General features: G+C 57.8%; 1 long non-coding RNA gene across 1 annotated transcript; it reads right to left on the reverse strand.

Moving 5' to 3' along the window:
- Positions 1-3,480: 3,480 nt before the first annotated feature.
- LOC123464113 lies at positions 3,481-6,131 on the reverse strand. Its single transcript, XR_006639366.1, has 5 exons — positions 4,814-6,131; positions 4,599-4,733; positions 4,388-4,518; positions 4,172-4,310; positions 3,481-4,079 (listed from the first exon to the last, which is right to left on the reverse strand). It is a non-coding gene; the product is annotated as an uncharacterized LOC123464113 (long non-coding RNA).
- Between the last annotated feature and the right edge of the window lie 893 nt (positions 6,132-7,024).

The following is a 7,024-nucleotide window of genomic DNA, read 5'->3' on the forward strand; positions in this document are numbered from 1 at the left end:
GGAAGGGAAGAGGGTGGGCAGCCTCACTGAGCCAGCCTGGATATTACAGTCTGAGGGGAGGCCAAAGCTGACCACAGCACCTTCCAGAGCCTTCTGTTCTCCATTTTGGGAGGCCCAGACTCACATACCGATACAGACACGCACACGCATGTAAAAGAGCAGGCCTGAGAGGGAACAGTCCTGAGCTCGGCCTCTGGTTTCCAGTAAGACGCTAGCCATTTGCCTGAGCCCTGCTAATGCCCCTTCAGATGAACCCCTGTACTGGACCCCGTGGCCCTTTGAGTCCTCTGGAGAGGAGATCCCTATCAAGTTTAGGCAGGATGGGGCCCCTGCCCTTCATGTTTGAGACTTTGCAGGGTGTTCTGCAGTTAGGCTCACAGTTCTTCTGCCCTGTTTTAAGTGTTCCCTTCCCTACGTAGCGTGGGGATGTTCTGAACTCACTGTGGAGTAGTGAGGACCCTGGCTTCCCCTTCACCAGTGCTCCGTGGGCCTCTCCTGAAATGTCCTCTCGGGTCACTAAATTCAAGCTGAGACAGGAAGCCACACAAAAGCCTGACACATAGCCAGACTCAGGTGTGCACTTCCCAGGGGTCACTGGCCGTACATGGGGCCTTGACCACATACACCCGCGCCGAGCATCTTCCGAGGGGACAGGGCCCACACCCTTGTGTCAACCTGAGCTCTAGCTGCTACCGCCAGTCAGTCAGCACACAAAGCCCATCGCACGGAGCCCCTCACTCACGGGCACAGAGACAGCTGGGGAACACACAGTGACGGGGGACAGGGGAGGCCACGTGGCCCTCAAGCACACGGTTAGGCCATGCTAACTCTTAGCACACAGGTCCCCAGGGACACTCCCAGTCACCACAGTGGCTGCACCACATTTGGTAAGTCCACGTGCTAAGTCCTTCTCTGCTGGTCTACTCCAGCCTTTGTCTGAACCTAAACTGTCTTCTGAAGCACAAGTTGGGTAGGGGGCAGGTATGAAGACCCCTGGCTGGGTGCCTGACCAGGTTGGGTGTGCTGGGACTCAGGGTCCCCCACCCCCGAGATCTGAAACCTTCCTTCCCAGGCTTTGTAAGTACAGAGACAGCCAGCCCCTCCCCAACCACTCTGGCTGGGGGCTGGGGATGAAATTCAAGCCCCTGTTAGTTTCTCAGCACAGAAGTGGGGGGTTGAAAGTGCCTTTGGGTGGCAGGCTCAGAGCCTGTCTAGCAACCCTCTCTAAGCCCCTTTTCTAAAAAGCAGGAAATCAGGTTAGGTTAAAGGTAAACACATTCCAACCTGTGGGCTGATGGAGGGGCTCTGTGGGGAGGACGAGGGCTGGGCCACATCTACTTTCCCAGCCCCCACCCCTGGGCGAGGCGTGGGGCTCAGCACCCACTGGCACACCTGTTTGCAGAGTGATGATGATCTTGACCAGCTGCTTCTCACCCCCATCAGCCAGCACCCCAAGATCCTATTCCCATACACCCCAGGCCTCAAAATTCCCCGGTGGGGGTTTGGTTCCTCTTGGATGCAATTCTAAGCTCTAGCCTCCACTCTGTGTTCCGTAGAGAGGAGTTGTGCAAAAGCCCAGGTTAGACCCTCTTGTGACACCCTCCCCATCTGTGACATTCATAGGAGTGAAGCACCCTTGACAGGGTCGATGGTAGGAGAGAGAAACACCGGATTACTTCCCTAGCCACACTTATGCCCTCATGTCGGGGTCCAGCAGGGGATGGTGTGATCTCAGTGCTCCACACCTGAATGGAGTACCCTCCCAGCATCCCACGAAGGAGGCCCCAGGTCCACTTCTACTCCGCAGAATTCCATCTTTTGTCTCCAGACAAGCTCTGCGCCTCCTCTTCTCCATCTCCTTCCCATCTCCAGGGTCCTACAGGCCTACACCTCACTGCCCTCCACACCCACCCCGGGGCCACCAGCTACTCCAGCTAACTCCTCTGGGAAATCAGCGTTTATCTTCTGAGCTGGGCTTTGTAAACCTGCAGCCGAGTCGGATGTTTACCACAAAGGCGGTTTGTAGAGCCCCCCTGGCTGACACGTAATGGATGGCTACTTTGTCACTTGGGAAAGTCACCTCTAGTGGGGTCAGGAAGGTGGAAAGAGTTTGACTGGCAGTTTTTGAAATATGCCATGAAAGTGGCTTAGAGAAGTGCACTCACTTGATGGTGCCCAGTGGGTGCCTGACTACCTTAACCTACACAGAAAGGCTGCGGAGCCACTCCCCCCACCAACTCCCCCAGCAAATGTACGGGCCAGGAGTAGGGGGTGAGGGGCCTGGGGAAGGCTCAGAAAGGAGATCAGACACATAGTGGGGGAAGGGAGGAGCTGGCCCACCGCCCGGGGAGGGTACGAGAAGGGAGGGTGGGTGTTCCTGTCTGGTCTTTGTCAGCCTGTAGAGCTTTTCCTCACTGCTCCCGGCATTGGGGGTGGGGGAGGGGAGTGAGGGCTAAAGACCCCAGCCTCATTTCTAAGAGGGGCCCCTTGAGCCCCTTCACAGTATCTGCGTAGTTCAGGGCCCAGGAACAAGGAGGCCTAGGAGGAGGTTCAGAGGCAGAGGGTTCATGTGCCCGAGAAACAAGATCCCAGTGATGGCCCTCCATCACCCGCTTCCCTCCTCTCCTTGGATGTGTGCTGCTCCTTATTTCTTATTTGTCCCCCATGAAGGCCGCTTGGAAGGAACTGTGCACGTCCCTGTCTCTTTGTTGTAGGCCCTCAGCGCGGAAAGGAAAGGGTTACCACGTGTGTCTCCCAGAGCTCTTAGTCCAGAGCCCAGTGGTCCTGTGCAAAGGGGAGCACATGTGCAGCAGGGGATGGCTAAGGCTCGCCCATCCCCAGCGTGACTGCCTCTCCCCAGGGGGCCCCACCATGCCCGCGTGTCAGATTCACTCTTATAAGATGGCTGCAAGCCTAGACCAGGACCCAGGCTCTGGGGTCAGCATCTAGACTCTGATCCGTTCAAGCAGGACCCCGGGAAGCAGTTCAGATCCCAACGCAAAGCCTGAGGAGGGGTCTGGCCTCTCCCATGGCCACGGACACCCTTTATCTCCCCATCCCCCACCTTGCACTTCAGGACGGCCCCCTAGCCCCACCTCAATCTCCATGCGGCCCCTGGCACTCTCCACTTGTGATGTCTACGCTCCTCTGCCCAGCTCTCCAGAGGCCCCTCATGTCTACATGTCCCACGGAACCCTGGGACTCTTCTGTGCCACAATTCCTTGACATTCCGTGTGCCCATTTTGTATGGTGTTTTAGCCGCCCACACTCCCGTTCATAAGCCCCTCCCCACCCATTGTCCCCCCACTCCATCCCAGAATGCTCCTTTCATTCCATAATCCCCTTCTCATTCCATAATCCCCTTTTTTCTGGGTGTTTCATTTCATCCCTTTGCCCCCTCCCCCTCTCTCAGCCCCCTCCTTTGTCCCATCCACCCCCCAGGTGAGGCGCATCCCAAGAAGACAACATAATTCCTGAGACTGACTGTAACTGTATTTATTGATGAAGCCAGGACCTCTGGTGAGGCCCTGGTGGGGAGGGGCACGGGACGAAGTGGGGCGTAGGTAATGAACGCTTTGTGATGGAACTTCCAGACTAGGCTAAGGGAGGGTGAGGCCTCAGGCACGCAGCTGGCACCCAGTTGCCCCCAGACAGAGGTGGAGGGCAGGCAGGCGCTGGGGCAGCATGGCCGAAGAGGCCCGCACACTCATTGCACACACTCGTACCAAGAGACACAAGGCTGTTTCCAGAACTCCAAACCAGTGCAAACGACTTAGTGCAAATTGAATTCAGGAGGGATGAGTGGGGAAACAGAGTCACGGATGCTTTGAGTCTCTCGAGCAAAGAAAAGAGGAAAGGCGAGAAATATGAGAACACAGGAAAGGATGAAGAAGAGGAGAGGAAGGAGGTGATGGTGTTGGGGTCATCCCAGGGCAGAAGCTGCGCCCCGGGGTGACATGTAGATGGTATTCTCCTGGGCGAGGCAGGGTTGGCCACATAGATGGAGTCACGGGGTGGGGCATGGTTGCTGCGTGTCTGCCAGTCCACGGTGTTGACACTGTCCATTCCTTTGGCTTTGCCTGCAGAGAGTGAACAAGACATATATGAGCTATGGCAAGGGGTGGTGGGGGCGGGTGAGCCAGGAAGTTTCCAGAAGGGTCCTCTGGCTCACCTTCCAGAGCCGATTCCTGAGGCAGGTAGTGTAGTGGTTCCGAGCTTAATATATTCTTGAATCAGAGCTAGATGGACTTGAAGAAGTCCCCAAATTCGAAGGTTTTGAAGGCCCAGACATGAGCTGGGTAGCACCATTTCTGTGGGCGAGAGAGAATGAGTACCCTGGTTAGGATACCCATCATGTCTCACCCATATGAGGCAAAAGGGACCTCACCTTGTCATCTTGAGGGTTCTAGGAGGGGGGGGGTTTCCAGAGAGCAGCAGTGATGTGTGTGAGCTCATTGGGCAAAGCAAAGGAACAGACGATTCTTGTGGCAATGTCCTGCAGCGCCAGCCACTGGTGTTCTGCAGAGGATAGAGTCAGGGTAAGCAGGGCAGTGAGTGGTTGACGGGCTGGCTCTGTACTTGGCACGGGGCATGCTTACCAGGAAGGCTGGATGGCAGCCTTTCTGTCCTCGCCATCACACCGGACCGTATCATGTCTTTCTAGTATGTTCATCGCGCCTGCCGTCCTGGCCTTCGGTGGCTGGTAGGCACTCCCACCTCTGTTGGAGACCTGACTGTGGAGAAAGAGAAGGGCACTGATTTCAGTTGGACGTGGGCTGATGGGACCAGGGTGGGTGGTGGGCTGGACACTTACCTCTGTCTCTTGTCCGAGCTCTGAGGCACCGATCAACGCTCCGTCGTCGCCCAAGGGGCCCTCCCTGGCCACAGGCTCTGGAGTCCAGTGCCTCGTCGGCTCGCTGCCAAGCTGCCGCACCTCGCCCTGCTTGGGCATCACCTCCTTCCCTAGAGGGCGCACTCACTCCGCCCCGCCCACCCCGCCTTGTCTGGCTTCGCCCCAGGCCCTTGACTCCCCTGGTGTTGAGCTGTTCGCTATGCCAGACCCAGGGGTCTGAACGGTTAGGGCGTACAGTGTCATCAGGTCCACTGTGAGCCCTCTCCGCGCCAACCCCTGGGCCGCAGTGCTGCTTGGGAGTGGTGTGTCCATGGGCTGGGCCCGCTGCAGCCTCCTTGCTGTGGTATCTCTCTGGAGCCCGCCACCCGTGGTCACCCCTCCTCCCCCCACGGTGATGTCCTGCCATGCCGCATGCACTGCCCTTCTTTCCCGCTCTCCGGCCCTCAAAGCTCCAGCGAAGGCCTCGCTGGAGTCCATTCTTGAACCTACTTCTAAATGGATTGCAGTGGGTGAGATGTGGTAGCAGCCGGGGACCGATCTGTGTGTCCTGTGACACCTTTCCCTGCCTGCCCTGTTCAACCCGAACCTGGAATATGCCCATTCTTGTTGGATCCACGCCGCTTCTGCCACCGTCCCCAAGGTCACGTATCACCTCCCTGGAGTCAGCAGCCTCAAGCCCTCACTGGCAGCCCTACTACCTCTCTGACTTGCTCTCTCATTACCTTTCCACCTGGTATGAGCCCATGGCCACCCAGCCTTGCTCCGTCTCGGCTCCCCCCGAGAAGATGTCACCTCTAACTAACTGTCCTGCCCTCATGTCCCGCTCTACTGGGAGGCTAGCCGCTTCTCTTCCCCAGCCTTCGCTTCTTAATCCTCCTTCTTACAGGAGGTCAGTGTGGCGAGGCCAGGGAGGAGAAGGGGACTCACCTGCCCCGCAGATGGCGGTCCTCACCTGCCCATTGCTGCCAGCTACACCTTCAATTGCCCAGGCCTGAAGATTGAACCCTGCCCATCAGTTCCCCCTTGTCCGACCAGCTGCCACGTCCTGTAACCAAAAGTGACCGGGATGAATGTCTGGCTCACTCTATCCTCTCCAGCGCTAGCTCGGGCCAGTCTACCCTACCCCGATGTTTCCCTGTTTGCCTGACGCCTGGGAGTCACACCATGCCCCTTGCTGGTTCCCAGGCGCCAGCCTCCGCTCTGCCCGAGCTAGCGCCCCAACCCTTTCACCATTCCCGCCAGACTCCAGATGCCGAGGTGTTCCTCGGCCCCCTCGACTCTCCTCCAGCACCCCCATCTTCCCCAGTTTCCCCCATTTTCCCCCCCACCCCTCCCACCCCCACCCACCCCTTGCTAATGCGGCCTCTAGCCCGGGCTTTTTCTAACTGGGGTGGCCCCGCCCAGAATTCCCGCCCCTCACCTGCCAGCCAATCAGCGCAAGACTCTGCCGCGGGGGTGGGGGGGAGGGAAGGGAGGAGGAGGGGGGCAGGGTCCACCTCCTCCCCTGACCGTTCCAACGCACACGTTCCTCTCACCCCGCACCCGTCCTGGAATTCTCCAAAGACTTTCCCCACACCCCTCCTTTGGAATCCCTTAGACAGGGCCTGGCATTGTCCCCAAATGTTCCCCTCTGAATTGAGAACTTCTACCCTCCTAACCGCTGGCCCCCTTCAGAGAACCGTGGTGTACCCTGCTGCCATGTCGTTGCTGGGCACAGGCTGTGCTTGGGGAAGACAGTCCTAGAAGAGGTCCTTGGAGGACTCAAATAGAACACGGAGCACCTTTGCTACCTCCGTGGCTAAGAGCCCACGTTCACTCAAAGGCCCTGTCTATGGAGTTGCCAGTGTGAAAGTTGCAGAGGGGACCTGAACGTAAAAGTAGGAAAAATCGGGGCTCAGGTCAGATTGAAGGGTGTGGGTGGAGGGGCCCCGGTGCACCTACAGCCCACCCTAAGCCTTTGTTTCATCCAGTTGACCGAACTGGTCTGGCTTCGGTAGGTTCCACGAGACAGCTGATTGGGAACACCCCTGGTTCTCCTCGCTGCTTTTTCCTGGTGATGTGTATATAACGGATTGCTTGCTTGTGGCTCACCAATACTCTTGTGTGATAAGCCCCACGGTGGCCTTCCAGCTGGGCCCTGGTCTCTCCAACTCGCCCTGGACCCCAAATGCA

Source organism: Jaculus jaculus, chromosome 1, assembly GCF_020740685.1.
Source record: "Jaculus jaculus isolate mJacJac1 chromosome 1, mJacJac1.mat.Y.cur, whole genome shotgun sequence".
NCBI classification, from domain to species: domain Eukaryota; kingdom Metazoa; phylum Chordata; class Mammalia; order Rodentia; family Dipodidae; genus Jaculus; species Jaculus jaculus.